The 21850-nt window shown below is 35.9% G+C and overlaps 1 protein-coding gene across 6 annotated transcripts in view; it reads right to left on the bottom strand.

The window, feature by feature from the left end:
• LOC108761906 (A disintegrin and metalloproteinase with thrombospondin motifs 8) overlaps window positions 1–21072 on the bottom strand; it is a 56865-nt gene extending 35793 nt beyond the window's left edge. For 2 of the 6 annotated variants that reach the window (XM_018508682.1, XM_018508676.1), the window contains exons 1-2: window positions 21020–21072; window positions 18434–18756 (exon numbers count right to left, since the gene is read on the bottom strand). The gene's annotated coding sequence lies outside the window, so the exon portion shown is untranslated. Of the gene's footprint in view, window positions 1–18433; window positions 18757–19097; window positions 19488–20355; window positions 20628–20653; window positions 20974–21019 lie in introns of those variants that run through there. The other 4 variants (XM_018508678.1, XM_018508677.1, XM_018508679.1 and 1 more) reach the window with 4 other exon arrangements.
• Window positions 21073–21850: the final 778 nt, after the last annotated feature.

Here is a 21850-nt window from a genome sequence, read left to right as displayed (position 1 = left end):
ATTTAATGTACTTTTCATAAAATTTTATCAAAAGTACATTAAATTTCATAAATTTTCATGAAAAATACATTAAATTTCATGTACATGTACACAAATATACTTTTCAGTTATAAATACATTAAATTTAATGCAATGTTATGAAATTAAGTTCAATTCGTGTAACTTACAAATATATTAAATTTCATGACATTTTTAAGTGTACGTTGACGGCTGCAACTTTTAGATTTTACCAATGTAACGCGAGAGTGATGATAAATCTTTTAAAAGTAATCTCTGGAAAAATAATTTAGCTCAAAATAAAGTTTGTAAAAAACAATTAAAAAATTTTAAAGCGTCGTATGCCATCGGACATTAACTTTTAAAAAGGTAAGTAGATGGAGTGATACGATATATAATTTCTTCTTTCTTTAAAATCTTATTCTAGAAAAGGAAAATAAAAAGTATTGCCCAACTGCCCAAAAATCTTGAAGTTTATTTTTATTGAAGTATTATTTTTATACTTCTTTATCTTACAAAAGTATAATTAATGTAAAAAAATTTAACTATAAAATAAAATATGCTACAAAATTAAAAATTTGTTTGTGATGTTTTGACTCCAACTTGCGTATTTTTAAACCATCTAGCTATTTAAAGGTTAAAATCGCGAACTATTGAGACCTTGAAGTGTAATTAAATGCACCTCGATCTGTTCGCAGCAATCAAATAATCGCGAAATCATACAAGTAAAACGAGAATCTGTTGATTGCATCATGAAAATACGACATAAAAATTCCATGATTCGAAACAACCCGACTCTCATTGATTCATTTTGTATTATTTCCATCACTGATTCAAACGTGGTCAAACTCGCGAATGTTTAATGGCAATCAACCTCGACGCCGCGTTCCACATCTATCATCGTTGCACCAATTGGATCAATTTCACGTTGTCACTGCGGGTCTGTCATCGCGATGCGACAACCTTGACCCGTATCGAACTAGACCGATCCTTAAAGTAGGTGAGTTATGTATGCATATTTCGCTGTCATCGCGATGCGACAACCTTGACCCGTATCGAACTAGACCGATCCTTAAAGTAGGTGAGTTAAGTATGTATGCATATTTCGTAACGCTGCTGTTCCCAACACCAATTTCACTTCGACCGTGACTCGAGTCGGAAAGCGACATGGTATAGCCTCTCGCGCCTTCTCGTACTTTTTATACCGGCTGATGTATACTTTTCCAAACGCAGTGATCAACGATGTACAAAGTACGTTCTCTCTCACCCGAGCGTACATTCTTGAGTGTCTACATGTCTACGAGTAATAATATTCGTATCTCCTGTTCCTAGATATGTGCAAGTCCTATCGAGCCGACTTTCGGAATTATCTAATACCGACCTATAATTTCTCGTAGGTATCTCAAATAGATTATTCGATTATTTAATGGAGTATGCAGAACGAAGATAGTGCTGTGGTATTCGATATTCTGAAAATAGATTACTTTCTTTATGTTATGTAAATGTTATGTAAATAATTTAAACTCTGAAGAATATAAATCAAAAGTATATAGTATTTTTTACATGCTTTTTCATATTACAATGGGGAAAAACTGTGCGAGAGACCGTTGCGCTTTCTCTCTCTCTCTCTCTCTCTCTCTCTCTCTCTCTCTCTATTTATCTATTTTCGAATTGTCCTTCAGTCGTTGTAAGAAAAAATTAAATTTCGAAGTCACGTCATTTCTTTACACAATTCCGGATGCCTGTTAATCAACATAATACATGGCTTACTCGACATGATGACGAAACAGAAGCTATCGACGGTAACGCCACTGTTTAATCTCTTCAGTCAGCAGATTACAATTAGGATGGTAGTGCGAAACACTCGATATGTACCTAACGCGTAATGAAATGTCGCCTTTCAGACCGTGCAATAATGACGACATTGAGCGTTACCGGTGACACACCGGTGTCTCTCGTTGCGATTGTCAACAACGAGTCAATTCTTTCAACATTCGAACATGGGAAACGCAATAAAAATTAACTAATAGCCACGCAGCCTCGTGCTGAAAGGAGGGAGAAAGAAATTGACTTTTTCCTATTGTTTTCGTTAAAAAAATTCATAATTTAAATATAATTTTTTGTAACAAATGAAAAACGTTTATCACTAAAAATTATTAGAGTAGACAAGAATTAAAATTAAAAAATTATCTAGTATAAGGAACAGATTCTACAAACCTATGTCTAGAAGAATAATAATTCAAGAGTATAATAATTCTCGATCATCACTGCAATTTTGTTTTTGCAAAATAAAAGAAGGAGGAAATATTTCAAATTATATAAAAGAAGTATTATCGGTGTTATTTATATGTTCGCCACGGGGCATAGACAAAAATTAAATGTCACTGTTTAAATTCTTACGTAAACTGCGGAGAAGTTAATTGCATCACCTTTTTATATAAATATAAACGCACACGTTCGCAAAAACGCAAACGTAAAGCAAACGGGCAGAAGAAAACAGCCGAACATTCAATTTGACATTCACATTGGTTTCAATTTCCGTATTTTCCCACACACGTCTCCGTAAATCCACGCGTGGCCATCAGACCGCATTTGCATAAATAAATTTTAATTTCCTTACGGGCAAACTTGTACTTTGGCGAATCACTATTCGACGCGATCAACGAACGATAACGTCAAAAAAGAGGCTCGCGCCAGTCGTTTGTCACTGTGTACGGTATTTTTTATCAATTTCCTGAACGTTAAACTATTTATGACAACTGTTATTATGTCTTCGCACCTAACGGTGGAGTATTTTTTTTTTTAATCGGTGCAGCGATTCTCAGCCTTGACCTGCATTCAAACATCATAAACCTTGATGTATCCACAATGATTTGCAGTCCGAGTCAGAATTCAGACCGACATGATGAAACGAATCTACGCGTGCCAACTGACATACGCATATTTTATACAGAGTGTTCACAAAACGTGCATTCGGATTTCGACACAGATTGGAGAAATTAAACAGGTGGATAAAAGGTATATTTAAGATTAGTCCAGGAGTAAGAAACTTTCGAATCACCAAGAAATCAAGATAAAAATTAGTCGGCTTCTCATCTTTTCGGACAAAAAAAAGAAACATTTAAATTACGATAAATTTTTTGATAAATTAATAGCTCAGTAATAATATTGTAACACAAAGCACGCTCGTAATACAAAACACATCGCATTTATAAGAATATGATTCTTTTACTTATTCAATTTTGGTACATTTTAGCTGAACTGGTGCAAAAGTTTAGTTGAAAAGAACAGGCCTAGTGTAATCACCGACGAAATACTAAGACCGGTATTCATAGTCGGTTCTTATTTCAAGATCGTCTTAGGTAATGTCTTAATCCTAGTAAGTCATTGTTATTTTTGATTATACCTTCCTGATCGCATCAGGGTATGTGAAACCCTGTAACTGTGTCACACTATATCTCTGGACGTATTTTTTAGCTCAAAACGTGTGAAATTTATACCTTGAAATCAGGCAATGACAGATAAATAGGAATCAAATTTGTAATGTCTTAATCCTAGTAAGTCATTGTTATTTTTGATTATACCTTCCTGATCGCATCAGGGTTTGTGAAACTCTGTAACTTTGTCACGCTATATCTCTAGACGTATTTTTTAGTTCAAAACGTGTGAAATTTATATCTCGAAGTCAGACAAAGACAGATAAATAGGAATTAAATAAATAATATTTTATTTTCAATTAATTACAATGCTTCAAAGAAATTTTATTGGAAAAATTCGCAAAAAATGACTACTTTGGATAAAATATTCTCAAATTTTTTAATTTAATATTCAAACAAAAATTCATAGGATTTTTTTAGTTGATCCTTTGGACTAACAAAACAAAATAGTACGATATGAATCGCTCAAAAAAGTATAATTATTTGAACTATCGAAGATCGACGTTTTTGAAAAATCTACATATTATAATTTTACAATTAATAAATAAAATTTTATTATTTGAACAATATAAAATGATAGATAAAGGATTGTATATACATATATAATTATTATTATAGTATATATAATTAAGTTTATTAGGATTTAGTTTAGAGGGTGATGTGCAACACTCGCTCTAAAGCAATACATCCGCCCCGGCCGAGCGATCTCCGAAGACTGACAGAGATTATAAAATTTCTACTATTTATTATACAGAAATGATTTGATAGATAAAGGATTGTATATACATATATAATTATTATTATAGTATATATAATTAAGTTTATTATAGGATTTAGTTTAGAGGGTGATGTGCAACACTCGCGCTAAAGCAATACATCCGCCCCGGCCGAGCGATCCCCGAAGACTGACAGAGATTATAAAATTTCTACTATTTATTATATTGAAATAATTCTTTTTAATTCTACATTTTCGTGTACTTACTTTTATATTATCCGAAATTTAATAAACGTATATATTAATAAAAAATAAAGGGGTCCCCCCCCCCAGAAAACTTACAAGCTGGTCACGTGTGGATCCCAAGTACCCTCTTTGAACTTTCGTGTATTCTCACATCGAGAATAATGCAAAAAAAATATCCTTGCAGGCTTATCATATCTATGGACAGTTAAAGTTTTTTCCGGGTCTCAATCCGGGTCTTCAAATTATATTATAAAAAAGTTACAGCTTTTTACATTGTAAAAAATTGCATAGGGTACGTTGAACCCATGAATAACTTGCTAGGGTTAAGACGCTAATGTGGCCCTCTGATTGGTTCACGACATCTCAAGACAGAACTTAAGACGGTCTTGAATATAAGAACTGATTATGAATACCGATCATAGTATATATATTTCACAAATACTTTGTATACGTTCACAAATCACGCGCGTGACATGAGATGCACGAGAATGAAGAACTCGGGACTTATATCGCCGCCGAATTGTGCCAAGAATTTAAGATGGAAATCTTTTTCGGATCTCTTCTCACCGAGTTTCAAGAAGACTCAAAAGCCACGCTTGGTATGTAGGTAAGCCAACATACGCGTGACATGCACGAAAAGTTCGTCGGGCTAATGGTGCGAGAATAAATCTCTGTCGTCTTACGTGACGCATTTCCATAGTTTCAGATGTCGAGGTCATTGCTCTAGAACTACGAAATTTTTTAAAGAAATGTAATTCCTTACAAACAAGAAAAAAAGACTTTCTTGTGCCAATTGTTCTTTCTGAATTGTCATTCATTACAATATCTTTCTCAAGATAAGATTGTCAATTTTTCTCTAATTAACTTTTTCTCATTGTCATTTATCTCTTTGTTGTCAATATACGTAAGTAGTTTAATAAGTCAATGACCTTTTTTACTTTCTTTTTTTTTTACCAAAATTCGATTTATTTTTCAACATGCCTCTTTTAGAAAAGTCACTGATTTATCGAACTGTCCACGTATATAAATAAGTGCGTTTGGTGTAAAGAACGACGCATGATATTTGTTAGATGACTCAAACGTGGAAACTGCCACTCTGTGCGGAACAGCTGTACGATCATTAAAGTTCCACTTGCAAGTGCTACCTCTAAATGTAACTGACGCTGTAACGGTGGGACTATTAGTAATAATGACAGACAAGACCGTACGTAAAAATAATAATCGCTGCAAGAATGTCTGCTGCTGAATGTGGCCTTTTTTTCTTGACTGGTGCATTTTAAATCCTTGCTTAAATCCAGGTCAAAGTTGTAACGCGCACACGTCGTGTACATAAATAAATAGCACACGTATTCTTGCAAATAAAGATCATTAACCGCGCGACTGTGAGTAATGTGTCGGACTGATGACTATTCCATTACGGAGAAAAATGAAAATTACGATCTGCTAATTTTGGTTGCACATATATAATTGAGTGCCTGCAATCTTTTCTGATCAATTTTTCAAAGAATTCTTGCTGAGTAATCAGACGAATATAAATCTCTAATCTAGACGAATATAGAACGTATATGAATAACGGTATCGAAGAGATTTTATTCTAATCTTGAATTTAGGTAGGAAAACATAAGTCACACAACTTGTAGTCAACATAAATCCGGATTTACCCTTCTTAACGGTAACTGTTATCTGATGCTTTAATCTCGGTTCAATTTACTTTTCGTCTTTTTCCAATTCTAAAGATTAGAAAAAGGTCATAAGTCACACAACTTGTAGTCAACATAAATCCGGATTTACCCTTCTTAACGGTAACTGTTATTTGATGCTTTAATCTCGGTTCAATTTACTTTTCGTCTTTTTCCAATTCTAAAGATTAGAAAAAGACGAAGAGTAAGTTAAACCGAGATTAAAGTTAATCTACGTTGGTGGAAATGGGCATGACTCGGTTTCAATTTAAGCTTTCGTTTAACCGTATCGTAATATCTAGTGTATTACTTAATTTATATGTCAATTTTTTTTACGTTTTTACGATATTTGTGGCATAATAACATTAAAGTTTTAAAATAGTAAAATACATGGAACAAAATTATCCGTGTAAAAACGTGACCCCCATAGGTCTTCGCGCTCGATTGAGCATAGACGGATACTCATGATAGCTGTGAGACCTACTTGAACTACGTTAACGTTAATAAGTCCACATACCTGAAATGTAGAAAATTGCTTGGCACGATTGTTCCCTTCGCTGTATAAGATACTGGAAATTTCTCGCAATCAAGGACACGTTATATATAATACATCAAGGTGCAATGAATCAATCGTTTGTCATGTGCAAATTATGATTCGCACCTTAATACTAAGATAACAAATTAACATCCTCATTCTAATGAATCGTGATATTTGAACTATTTCTGATCGATAAATATATATATTTGCATGTTAAAATATTCAAGAAATATAAAACTGTGTGCTAAGATTATATAGCAATCCTTGGTCGTCACAAATAAAATTTATTATTTAAAAGAAGAAATAAGATATTATATTATTACATACTACTTGAAGAAACAGAAAGAAAAGAGAGAACCATTATTGCACAGAAAAATACAATATATTATAAATTATGTCTCATGTGTAGAAATAAAGAAAAAAAGATTTTATTGCTTTTTAATTTAATCTAATGACAAAAACTGTTCTTTTCTAAATTAATTCTATTAAAGAATTAATTATGCATAAATGAAATAATTATCGTTAAACTGAAGCGTGCTTCAATTGTATTACCAATCGCATTTAAAAACTATGCGATCAACGTTTGTGCAAGTTGTGCAGCAACCGAATCGACTCGGTATCTTTCTTTTGATATAAGAAACAGAATAAATTTATGTAACATTGTTATTTAAAGTTACACAACTATTCTCTTGACTAAAAATTCTACTAGTTGCACAATTTCTACGATAGCGGTAAGTAGACAATTCTTTTTCAAGAATAATAATGAAAATTTCTTGTTCAAAGGAGATATTATCGTGAAATCTTTTAATAACAGGTAATTTACCGTTATGTGGCGATAAGTGTGTGATATAGTATATATGTACAGATAATCGGAATATTTTAGGACTTCCGATTATCGTAAGTGTAGATTTAAATTAATATCTTAATATTCCATGTTGAATAAACGTTTGTGATTAGCTTCCAAAATATAACTTTGACGACATTTATGATTTTTTCACATGTTTTTTTTATTTACGGATAACTCACTTTGTCGAAAGAATCACAAAATTATATACGGTAAGATTTAATTAATTATTCATTCGATCACGGTATTCTCGTTTTGGATCGGTGGTTCGACTTTCGTACTTCGGACCCTATTAGTATAATCTGCGCAATTGTCACTCAAGACATGTTTCGCCATAGAGATCCGCAGTCTAAAAGGCGCGTGTCAAGGTCGCGTGCATTTTTCCGCCATTCAATATTTAAGGCGATTGACAGCTGCCGGAATTAATATTTGAATCATATCATGTATTTGCCGACTTAGATCGATACGATTAAAAATATGTTTATTTTTGTAATTATAAAATAGGATAACTTAACCCAGAAAGTCGGGATTAGGGTTGTTGATGACGAATAGAATCTACTATAAATATATTTATGAATGCAAAAATTATTTATATTTACCCTGAATAAGCTTTATATGAAATATATCATCAAATATGTATACAGGGTGTTTAATAAGTAACAATAAAACTTTCGCAAAGGGGTAGAGTGGACTAAACTGAGTCGAAAAGTCCTTTACCATTTTGCAATATTCGCAATAGTTAACAAGATATCGGTTACAAGATATAATAACTAAAAATCACCGAATATTGATTTTCAATAATTTTTTACTCAAGTACTATCAACTTTACAGAAAAGCAGCAAAAGAAATCTTAGAGCATAGAGCTCTAAGAATTTTTCAGAATTTATTGACAATTTTTTGTTACTGCATTTTTATATGTATATTGGCAACTATTTTTACCAACATGAGAAAATGTGGTATTAAAAAATTTTGAAAAAATTCTCGGAACTCTATGAAAAGAAAATTAATAATTTTTGTCTCTTGTGCTGTTTTTTTTTTTGTAAAGTATTTGAGTAAAAAATAATTGAAAACCAGTATTCGGTTTTTAGTAATTGATATCTTGTTAATTATTGCGAATATTGTAAAATGGTAGAGGACTTTTCGATTCAGTTTAGTCCGCTCTACAACACCTTTGCAAGAGTTCTATCGTTACTTACCAAACACTCTGTGTATATATTTGATTAATTAAAACGAAAAAATCTATTCATTATTCAATATATTCAATATAATGCCTATTTATTCAGTGTAAACATAAATAATTTTTAATTAATGATAAATATATTCATAGTGAATATTTTTATGTATTCTGCTTGAATATGATAATGACAATCCTAGTCAGGATAACTATAATATTTGGCTCAGAAAAAATGTCTAGGTAGCACATATGTCCAAAATCAAGATATAAGACGTCATAAAATGTCTCTAAAATATCATCGGGATATTTTTTATAAAACATCTTATGTCTCGATTAACATGCGTTCTATCTGAGCATTAACAAAATTTAAGTCAAACTTACTCCATTTTACGAATTATGATAGTATTTTCCTTGCAAACGAGAACAATAAAAAGCATAAATTACAAATTGTAATTTTTTCTCATTCTTTGCTGCCTCTAAGAATATCTATCTCGCTTTTCTTCGTACTACTCTTTTCACTGCCATCATCGTCAACGTATTACTCGATTGCTGACTTATACACCTTCCTGGCGACTTGTTATCTCGCGTCGATGGGCAAACTATCTCATGTTGCACCGCTACGAAGCGAGAATCTCGTGGAACGTGGACGGGGAGGAAAAAATGTATTCTGGGTGCGCCTACTATTGTACTGCCGTCGCGTGGTTCTCGCATTTGATTACGAGAGACGACTCGAGCATTCGACGTGTATATGACGAGAGAGCCGAGTTAAACCAAGGAACGAACGACTGCAGCGGGCAATACTACGGAATGGAATGGAATGGAACGGAATGGAACGGAATAGCAAGAGTGTGTTACAAAATATCAGCTTTCACCATATCGCTACTACGATACCGAGACGCGGAGAGCAACGTGCGCGACGACGATGTCGCCGGTCGATGCTATTCGTCCTCGTCATCTTTGACCCGCGAGATACCGCAGACGGGATTATACACGAATCGTTAATTGATACATTAATATAGCACTGCCGTTTTCTTATGCGAAACGTCAACTTTAAGTATTGCGCGTGTAGATTGCCTATAGTATACATAAACCCGATCATTTATAGCAAGTATGGAGAACAATTAAACAAAATTTAAGTTAATCTTTTTCTCGTTATACCTATGGACAGAATAATAAATCGCTAAGGAAACACTGAATGCCGCGTATAGACGATGTCGTAAGAGGATTAATAAATAATAATTAGAATCTATAAATATAATAACACAGGCACACAAAAACAATTTTTTGATCCGGAGATTAAATTATGGCATTCTTATGTATTTTGACATTCTGCAACTGAATCCGATACCCAAATTACTTTATCACGTCATTCTTTCTTTTCTCTCTAACATAGAGAGAAAAATAGGAAAGATGAATGGTGCAAAAAGTTCAGCTAAAAAGAACAGATTTAATTTTAAGAATGAAGATGTCAAGGATGGACATTTCACCAAATAAACAAACGTGTTGAATCCCGAAAATAGATGACATCGCGATTATTGATAACTCCAAAAAAATCTGTATTCCACCTGAGAAGTATCTCCGTAAAAAAAAAACACCAACTATGGGCAGTTGTACAGGCACGTACAAGAGACCGTGCTGTGCTGCCTCGCGAAAAGATTTGTATCGCGAATAAACATCTTCGGTTCGGGCGGTTTGTTGCGTAAGAGAGAGAGAGAGAAACACGCTCGTCCGACCGAGGCAGCAAAAGTATTGCACGAAGAAGAGTCCACAAATCGTTCATCGCACCTGAGGAATCCCCCTTTTCGCCATAATGTCAGACATCCACGATCGTAATCCCTAATTGCAGGTGAGCCGTCGTTCTTTAGAAGGGGCCGTTCCCGCCACCAACGTGGTGTTTTCACATGGTGTTCCACGTGAGCGCCGTGTCTCAATACTACGGCGCGATTGAAAGTAAATTCTTTTTTTATTGACAGGATATATACCGGCGTGGCTGCTCGTAAACCCAACACTTCGCGGTGTTTCTCTAACTAACCAGATAGAACATAGTCATAAGTAAGTCATAATGATATCACAGGTCGTCATCATGACGTCAGTTGATATTTAATCGAGGAGGTAACCACTTAATGTAATCGTGGGACAGAGTCCTCGAAATCATTATAAAATTCATATGAAATCTCTACGTATAATCCGATAATTACATACGCAACCACGAGAAATCATTGTATAATATTAAAATTAATTAAATAAAATCGTATATTTTATAATACCAAATTACTTCATATATATGTATAGTGGAAAAAATTATTTGTAATCAGATGAAATCATATGAAATCATGTGATCTGCGGGACAATATTTCAGCTAGTGGTTGTTCCCTCGTACTTAACCCTTACCTTACAAGACGGGTCACTAGTGACCCGAGCAATTCCAGTTCGTGCAAGTTTTTTTTGGTAATTATAAATTATACTACATTTTATTATTTTCCAAAATGAAGTTCCAATATTTATTCTCGAAAGTTGAAAGTATGTTGGTGAATTTTTAGAGATTTTTTTAATCATTCTGAATAGGTGAAAAAAACGGACGGATTCTAGTGCCTCCGTTTGTATGGATGAGGCACCAAATTGTACCCTTGTAGGGTAAGAGTTAAAAATGAACTTACAAGTGTCTAACTAATAAGGTCATGATAACGTCCTTATGATATTATAATTTTTGTGTTCTACTTCCTTGGCGAAAATAAAAATCGGAGCGGAAGTCGAATGTAAGGAGAGAGTAATAAAAGCTTCTAGGTGAAAATTGAAACAACGAAACGTAAAAGAGGCGTTTACGCGTTTTTCCAATCTCGTTGTTCCAATTTTTGCATCTTAGAAGCTTCTGTTACTCTCTCCTTACATTGGATTTACGTTCCGATTTTGATTTTTGCCAGAATCGTATCACGCGGTGGTACGTTATTTTAGACATTATGATCGCGGATTGTCTTTTTTTCTTTTTTTAAAATAGAAATACAACGATGATAATTCAAGTAGTCACTTATAAACGCTATTTTGCATACACATATCATCCTACACCCTTCATTTTCGATTTTATGTCTTCATTATGTATTCCACACGGTGCAAAACACGGCGATAAAGTGAGAAGAGGCTACTTGAAACCGATGACTGTAAGAGGGAGTCATTATCATTTCGCAACCGTACTATTATATGACTGCAACAAAAATGAAAAAAAAAGATGAAAAAGCTGTCAAGTGCTGCGTGCATAAAGATACATTTATATCTCTGAATTGAGCGATGAAAGTTTATAATCCGCGTAAATTAATGTCTCGAGACATAAACTCATCGAGAGCAACGACGTCGCGATTTCGCTTTTCTGATTCTTCTCGTTCGTTATGCTTGACGCGAGAGTTAATTAATGACTTTGATCGTTTTATTTGTAATAGGGCGGATTAGTTGACAGATTTTTGTATACAGATCAATGCTCATGATTCTTAAGATACCGTGTCCGTCGCATCGGTACGACGTTCTCTCTTCCATGAAACGTCGATTAGGCGAGAGTCACCATCGATTCGAAGTCGAGTTCGCGATTCACAGTCTCGCGAAAGGACTTTCGACGTTCAAGAAATCGCCAATTCACTTTTGCAATCGTCAAGCGTACATTCGATGCGAAGCGAACGCGCACAGCTGATCCAGATGACTTAGTGCTTAAAAGTCTACGAACCGTAATTTTCCGCTGGCAATGACGTTTTTAACCGTCACCTACATCGTTGATGCATTATATGATGTGTAATCAGGGTCTTGGCTTTCTGAATTGCAGATTTTTACGTGAAAGTTCCTAGAAATAATGTATTAGATGACTGTGATGACAATAAAGAGGACAAAAACGACGACAATGACTGATTTTTCATCATGGGCGTATCCAGAATTTTTTTAGGCGGGAGAGGGTTCATCAATTCTGTTATTATATAAATAGCAATTTTAACCGACGACGTTACCTCTATTTGGTCAAATGGAGTACTATTGACATTCACTCCAAAGAATTTAAAGAGAATACTTTGTCAAAGTCCTATAATTAACAAAAATTCCAGAAATTATTTATATGGTCATAAGGAGTAGAAAAAAAATTTTATGTGAGAATAAAAAATTTACTCAGAGTCGAAAAGAAAAAGCTATATTGTTTATAATTAAAAATTAAAAAATAAACAAAAAATTTCAAGGGAAGGGTTTGAATCCCTTAATTCCTCATTAGATATGCGCCCATGTCTTTGTCAAAATTCACGTGAGTTATAGCGAATCGGAATTTTTATTTATAATCATTACTCAATCCATTATAGTTCATTATCGCTGCGTATTTCTAATAAATCGAAGAAATATTCTTCATACAATCAGTATTTCCTTTTTAAAACTGTACTTATAGTATATTTAAAAAATGTCATTAATAAGAGGTATAAATATAAGAGAGAAATATAAGGTAAAAGGAGCTAAAAAACATGCTTTGTTTTCTAGAAATTCACGTTAATAGACTTTCACGTTGGATGTCAGAAATATTTATTATAATAACAGCTATTAACCTGAGATCGGAAAAACAATAATTAGCAATTGTGAACTCTATGTTGTGGAGTTAACCCTCTTTGCAGATGCGGGCACGATGGAGCAAGATTGCGTAATGGAGAACAGTGAGGCAATCGTGTTAGTTGAAATGGCGATTTCAATTTGCGATATATTTCAAACGGGACGCACAGCCTTTGGCATCATAAATGCAGTCTTCGTAATATCAATATTGCTTATATTGCAGCGTTACATGATAATTGGTGTCTTCAAGGCTTTACGCATTATATTAGAATATTTATGCGATTTATGATTTAATTTGTTTACAATGACAGTCATCGCGGATTTGACGCGATACTTTATTCATTCTCGATGCATCGAATAGTAATTAATACATTCGATTAATAACATGAGTGTCGCTCGGAAGCACGCGCAACTTGTAAAAAAAAGCAACCAGCTTTACAAATCTTTTTTCTCTTACGGTACATTCTTTCAAAGAGTAATTTATCATCAAGGTTGCTTATATTAATTTAAGCCCGATTTAATTAGACGCATATTAATCCAACAATGTACCTATATTTTATGTTTTTATGTAACGATAGAGAGAATAAAGATGAAAATAGTGTAAGATTTTATTTAAAAAAAAATGTATTTTTGATGTAAAATAACTATTGTGTAATTACAATGTTTTTGTTTGGAGAGTAAAAAAAAAGGAATCGCAATATATGCCACATGTTATATACATGGAATGTTGCAATAATGTAGTAAGGGAAGACACAAAAAAAAACCTGGATTATTGCCTCGAACGAAACCATAAGAATCAAGACGGCACGAACGTAACCTTTTCTCAGGACTGGACTCGTTACCCAACAATGATTGTCGGGGATGTCCTTTACGTGCTCGACGGACTCACTCGGGGAATTACAGGCGGTCTCAAGAGGTACATAAACTGCCAACCCGGACGTAACGTTCATACATCATATATATCTTTATTATCATATTATCGGCGGGATCGCTCGTGCGGTTTTTCCACCATTTGACACGGTGTCTTGGGAGACGTCGAGTGATAGACGATAACCACAATTGCGAAACAGACTTAAAATATTTCCCGCTAGGACGTTTCACAATTCTATACATCCGTCTCGGCGAGAATCATTAACCGTTAACCCTTTCGTCATTAGAATGATTATTGATAGTTGATAAATAGAAACTTTCAGTTATTTCCTATTCTACATTTAGTTAACTGCTTCATTACTAAACGAGCAAATTTCACAATAATGACACGTTTATGTACTTCTCGATATTTTTTAGGACTATAGCACACAAGATAGCATACAACTGTCTGGATCAATGAGCATGTTACGTAAATTAATAAGGCAACTTTACGCTAGATGATTATTGGTCCAGACGGTTTTATGCTACGCTATGTTTATGCATTTTACGTGCTGTAGCCCTTGTTGATTGAATAAATACGTATCGCAATATTACGAGAATAAAATTAAGTTCTTCTGTTATTTTGACACCTTTACGCGCGAAATGATCGATTTACATCGGGAAGACGAAATGCTCCGCGTGATATAAAATTTATGCTACGGAGTTAATGGAGATCGACGCAACACTTGCGGCGTCCTACTTTGTACGTGAACTATTCACCGCGAATACTTATCGAAACGTTGCTTTTCTCCCCAGTGTGAAAGTGCCCTCCCCCTCTTAAAAGACTTTGAAACGAACGGCGTGTATCAAAACTTTGATTTCAGCAGTCCCGTTCATACGATGCACGAGACGATCGAGGAAACGGCGCCGCGCTAAGCGGAAGGAAACTCGCGGCGCGTCGAATATTTCCGCGCAATTAGTAACAGCTTTGCCCACACGTGAAAGCGACGTAAATTAAATCAGCCGTTAGAGCAAAGAAACAGAAAGCAACCTCGGCTCTACATCGTCGCATATATCAGTCTATAATTGCACCGTGTTATGCAAAAGTGAGTTAACTCGCGTAGTTATGGCGAATTGCTTTGAGTAAATTGAATCGACAAGTAACAGGTCTTTTTTTCCCCTTCGAATAACTATATCTTAATACATAATGAAACTATGGCATGTAGAAATATGTAGGAAACGAATTTTACAATATATATACGTACACGTGGAACTTTGCATATATTAATTAAAATGTGGAGTTTTAGGTTGCACTTTAATTTTTTTTTTTATATTAAAAGAAGCTCGTAATTTAATAAATTTTCGTTCAATAATGATAACAACTTATACCGATTTGTCGAATACGAAATACAATTAAAAAAGAAGAATCTAATAAAAATGTCTTTATACGAAAAGAACAGTTTTGCTGAAGTATCAAAAAATTTAGCTAGATCTGAAAATAGTTTTGTTGGACCATTAAAGTAATTAGAAATCTCAAGCATGATGTGCAAAATATTGCAAAATATTTTGAAATTTTAGCAACTAATTTGAGCGTCCTACACAATTATTTCGATGGTTCAACAAAATTATTTTCAGATTTGACGTATACAGCTAAATTTTTTAATACTTCAGTAAAATCGTCCTTTTTGTGTCCATTTCGTTGATTATGTTGATTTTTAAAACGTTAACAAGCTTGTTATCGACCAGCTGCAACGCGAAACCTGTAAGGCAAGCCTCGATAATAGTTACATAGGTAGCTACAAATAAAATGAGACAACGAAAAATCAATACGCACGACTATTTGAAAAGTATAATCGTTGTGAACAAAAATTCAAACAATTCTACTAGGATTGTAGTTTTCCACATTTTCTCCGCGGCTACGTTTAAGTTCCCAGATACTGGCAATTCGTTCTCTCAAACGAGATCGAATTCTTCCACTTTAGAGGTAGGATGCCTAATTGGAACGATTAGCAATTCTCGGGTCAACGATAGCAAGCTATATAAGCGCATACTTACGTTATACAACATACGATTCTCGTCGGTTTCGGTTCATGCATATACGAGCATATACGATCGCAAATATTGAAAACGAAAGTTTTATTCCGCCCTGCTTTTACGCGCACCGATTTTCTCTTTTTGTATCCACTCTCTTGCGTTACTCGATCGTTGCCGATGTAACTGTAGCTTGGCAATGTTCGTGAAAATGGTTCCTTCCGTAGCGATTAATCCCATGGAACTGACGTAAGCGTGAAATCATTAATTACGCGAGATTGTTGTAAGAAACGTTCGTTGATCCGCGAGACCGACAATGAGATTCCGCTTCCTCCTGGAAAAAGAAATCAAGAACGCGACTCGCGCGCTCGCCAGGAGGACGCTCTGTTTCGCGGCCGCGGACAGACCGTGTCTGGTGAGAAGAAACGAGAGTGATTAGATCTCGCTTTCAACGCTACGCATGCACAACCGGGTCTACCTTTTCTTGAACAAGAGCGTTCTCTCCTTCCCGAATTGTTCGAAGCGCACGATTGTTTGACAATGAAATGCCACGTGCTGCGCGAAGGCACGTACAGGTACATGACGTTCTTGATACATTAGTCATGTAGAAATTAAAGTCAGATTTGAAAGAATTATTAGGTCTCTTATAATTAACCTTCGATCAGAGCTACAGGTAATTTGAAACGGAACGAAAATATTTAGACGATTGTACGATCCGTACGATTGGTACTACACGGAAAAACTGATTTTGCAGCAGTATATAAAAATTTAGTTTGATACAGATCTCAAAATAATTTTGTTGGACTATAAAAATAATTATGTAGAAAACTCAAGCATGCAACAAACTGCAAAAAGTTTTGATAATTTAAGAACCTACATTATTTTGTGTCCTACATTATTTTGATGGTCCAATAAAGTTATTTTCAGATCTCTATCTAAATAAATTTTTAGATGTTTCAACAAAACTATCCTTTCTGTGTATGAGTTACCAATCCTAAAGTTTGTTTTAAGATATCTTCTAAATTGTAGGTCAAAAAACTTTGAATCTTCCTTTGTCGATCGCTGTATAAGGTGAAGATTTATTTGCTTCTGTACTTCAAACAGGATGTTTTAGAACTTATAAATGTAGTTTCATAACTACAGTTTAAGGATTAAAAAAATGATAACAAAGAATAATAAAAATAAATCAATATGCGAAGCTGTATGCACAATATTATAGAAAATAAATGAGTGATTTAAACGCGCGCGTGCATCTTTTAATTTAACGCAGGACTGAATAAGCGGAGGCGATAAATGACATTCCTCGCTGCATTCTTCATCGGCGTCGGTTTCGCAACGTCGTCAGGAATGCTATCTATTAGCTCCTTTAGGCTCGTATAATTTCACGTGACTTTTAATTAAGCATTTATTCGGACTATCCGTGCGACGCCAATTACGTAAATGGTGTTCTAGTTAGACTAGATAGAGTATTCTCTATGGATTATAGTACTTTTGACTTATTCGGGTGTTATGTGTGGAAATCATGCGTAGCAGACTCAAGACCAAAATGTTCGAATCTCGATCTTAAAAAAAGTGACCTCTACTGTAAATAAAATCCACGCGTGTCCTGACTAATGATTGCAACATTAGCCTTGTCATTGTTGAGCACACTTAGCAACCAATGACGAAATAAATCGTGAAAAAAGTGCAAAAATCCGTTAATTAAAGTTCATCAAGATAAAAGTTGTAGTTGAAATTTGATCGCATGTAGCGGATCCCTTTTTTTATACGCATAATTAACGTTGCGGTTGCAGTTTAAGCATAATATCAGTTTTATCAAACAGTTTTTTGTTTCCCTAAATATTTATGAAAAGAAATATGCAGATAACTTGTACAAGGAAAAAGTTGCACTGTCTTGCGTTTTATCTCAATCAAAATTGATCAAACAAATAAATAATATAAAACGGGCATTCAAGAGTCAGATGCGGAAATTATTGCGCCAACTATTCAATTAATAAAATAATTCTAATACAAGCGACTTTTTAAACAAATCGATACACAATTGTAACATTTTTTGGTTCATGTTCCGAGTCTTAACTTTTAAATATCCGTTCTTTATTATTCATTTATTTGAATTATCGAGGGTCCGTTATTGTTTTCCTTCAAAATTGATTAGCCGCCGATCGAGTCCGTTTCGAAAATCGCTTTTGAATACTTTTGAAAAAGATAGCAGAGCAATGTCCTATTTACAATACGTAACCTCGATTTTTACGAAATATAGATTTGGTACAAGACGATTTGGAAACAGGCGGTCCTCGATCGTGCCGCGAATTCGGACCCACGTGTTTCGCGACGTGCCGCGTGGCGAAATGAAGGGTACTTACGTCATTTATGGTCGGTAGGAGTGGAGTTACGTCGATCGGATGCACGATCTGTCACGGTCCTCATGTTTCCATCGCTGCCGGCGAGATCTTCGGTATAATGAGTGGACTGACGACGGGGAGGGGGAGGAAGGTGGGTCGTACAAATTGCTCTCCTTACACGTACACGATGCACAATGTGCCCTGATCGATCCAGCGGCGAGAAACCGAGGGAAGCTGAGGATTCGAAGGATCGGCGTTACGTGCTTCCTCACCCCGCGCGCGATTTCCGGCAGCTGTTTTCTCGCTTCCGCGTGATTCCGTATGCATCAATTCCCGTATGATCACTGCACAACACAAAGGTATCAGGAGACAGGAAGAAGGTAGAGAGAAAGATAGAAACGCGTATAATCGATCTTCGCGAAAAATAGCGGCCATCACAAATGTCGAATATCGCAAGATTTGACACTCCCCCAAATAGAAAAGACAGAAGTTATAATAATATCACAAGGATATTATCATCGTGATTATTATTTGTCACACTTATAAGTTCATTTTTAAGTATCAAATGACTTCATGATCGTTCTGTGATATCATTATGACTTAATTATGATTCCGTGTTCTACCTGGGCTTTCACTTCGGGGAAAATAGAAGAATAAAGTTGAAAATATATTGACTCAATTTTACCCTGGCAACTTTGTTCGATAATGCTTTTCTTCTGACGAAAAGCTGGAAGATTGCAAGTAGAAATTGTTAGAGAAAAAAGAAGGTATAAAGAATAAATTTGGGAATCTCTCTCATGGGTGTTTATTGTTCGTCGGAGACACCCCAATGTCAGAATGCAAAGCATTGGAGGAAATTCGACCTTTTTATCCACCGGTCGGATGGCCTGGGAACGAAGAGACGCGCGGGGAATTCGATTAAACGAGGTGGGAAAGAAAGAAAGAAAAAGGAAAGAAGGAAAAAGAAGAGGAACGTTCAAAAAAACTCGTCCTCCCGGTTACGCAAAACCGCGACAACACGCCGGTCGCGACCAGAAATAAGAGCCTTTTACGACGAAAAGTCGACGGGGAAGAGTAAACGTATTTAATTTCGTGCCGTTTCGCGCCCGCCCGCGTGCGCACGCGCTCCACGTCGCGTTGCATTAGATTTATTTTTTTATTGCTGCATTGGACTGCACTACAACTTTCTTTTTATTCTTGCCGAATATCAAACAGAATATCATACCAATTATACTTTAATTAAATATCGTATTAATTTCACTTTAGGTACAAAAAGTGTACAGTACACTAAAAACAAAATTATTTAATCTTAATATATATTTCTTTTAATAATATTAAGTAAACATTTACTTGCAATAAATAAATATTTAAATAAAAAAATGATAGTGAAATTAAATTAATGGTTTTGTATCAAATAAATACATATTTGCATTTAGTAAATATTTACTTAGAACTATTCAAATATTTATTAAAAATTTAGAATTTTTTTCAATGTAGTTCGATCGTAAAGAAACAGACCTATTAATCGCGAATTAAATTTCGAGAGTTCAACTTACAGAAAATAATAACGGTCTCTACAATTTTCTCAATTATAGTAACGTTAATTAAAGGGTACTAATTAATTTGACGTAACCAAAATGACATGCGCAGAAAAAGAACGAATATTAAATATATTTTAATACTAATAATCTGCAGAGATATAATATAAAGGAAATTTATTCTTATTTGATACTTTTGACGAAGAGATTTATAATCGAATGGGTATAATTCAATAGATTTACCGTCAACCGGAAGATTAACAAACTCCGAAGGGTTAATAAACGCTATTTCTTCACAATATTTATACGATTCGTCGTAACTAACAGAACTATATCGAGGCGAGTTTTACAAAGAGCAAGGTTAACTCTTTCGTCAACGACGAGACGGAAATTCTTTAACCTCACCTTGCGATTTTCGATTTCAAAAGCGAGTGGTCACGAAAATGTAGAACACGTTTGCTTTTCCACGCACGTGAACCCGTTGATACACGCTAGGCACATACTTCACTCTCGCCTCGCTCTTCGCGACGCGAAACGCGCGCGACTCTCGAATTTCGGGGCGCGACCCGCACGACGCGACGCGACGCACAACTATGGCGCGACACGCGCGCGAACTTTCTCCATATCGATATCAATCGATCTCGTAAATCTCGTTACGTAGGACGCGGAAATACTCGAGGTTCTCTCCTTGTTATTCTCGCACCTTGTTAATCCCGCCTTCTCGTTGTCTCCTCCTTGATCCAAGAATCTCTAATTTCAAATGCGCGGTGTACCTAAACTTACTTATGCGCACCTTCGAATGTGATATTTAAGATGCTTTCCAGCAAAAGGTGTACACAGATAAGGCATACACGGTGAACCATGACATCTTTGCCGATGTTAAACAAAGATGAAATAATCACTGTGTAACGTTACAGATGCGTTCGGAGAGACGCCATTAGTGCTATTTGTGTCATCCCGTCTTCATCGTTTATCAAACGTAAAAGAAGAATAGACTGACACAAATAGCGGTAATAACGTCTCCCCGAATACACTTTGCGTATCTTGCTGTCAGCACCGTGTAACTCACCGTAACTCGCGCCAATTTCCGCGATCCCTAGATTCGTAATATATATATTATATCTTGGATTTCTCTCTCGGTCACTCGACGGGATCTTGAGAACTCACACGCGAATCACGCGTTCTCTCACAATTCGATACGACGCGACGCGGACGATGGGCATATCCTCCTCTTCCGATGACACCCCGCCGATAGACTAATTCTCTTGTCAAAGGACAAGCAAACGGACGGCATCCGATCGCGCACGCGTGGCGGTGATGATGATGGTGATGGCGATCCGAAAATCCCTCGCGCGAAAGAGGAACGCGGGAGGGAACCGGGACGCGGACGAGATGGGCCGAACGGGTGGTGTTTAGGCACGCGCGCCGGCGCGGAATCGGAATTTAATGCGAGTGCGCGAACGGACTCGGTGTAACTGCGACACACAACGACGGCGGCCGTCGGTGTCGGCGCCCGGCGGGTGGCGAGAGTCGACGCGGGAAGTGGGGAAGTCGGGCCCCGACCGCCGACGTGAGGGACCACGAGGGACCCCAGCGCGCACCAGCGCAGAGCTCTCGAACGCGGATCGCGTTCGTTACATGGCTTTGCTCGCGCGCAGCAGAAGTAAGGCCGTCCGTCCGAGAGAGTCGAGCGAGGACCGCGCGCGTGCAGCGTTCAATCGATTTCATTGACAAGTGTAATTGATCGAAAGAAAGGTTGACGAACCAGACGCGAGAAACTTCAATCTTGCACGACTTTGTAAAATTATGGGACCGGCTTCTCTCGAAACGCGTACGTTTGCGCGCGATTTTTCGAAGATCGCTTTTCAATTCAAAACGTTCGAGATATATCGAATCTCGG

The sequence above is a fragment of the Trachymyrmex cornetzi genome, unplaced genomic scaffold (assembly GCF_001594075.2).
Source record: "Trachymyrmex cornetzi isolate Tcor2-1 unplaced genomic scaffold, Tcor1.1 scaffold270, whole genome shotgun sequence".
In the NCBI taxonomy this organism is placed as follows: domain Eukaryota; kingdom Metazoa; phylum Arthropoda; class Insecta; order Hymenoptera; family Formicidae; genus Trachymyrmex; species Trachymyrmex cornetzi.
The sequence above is the reverse complement of the archived record's forward strand: the minus strand, read 5'-3'. Positions and strand labels throughout refer to the sequence as shown.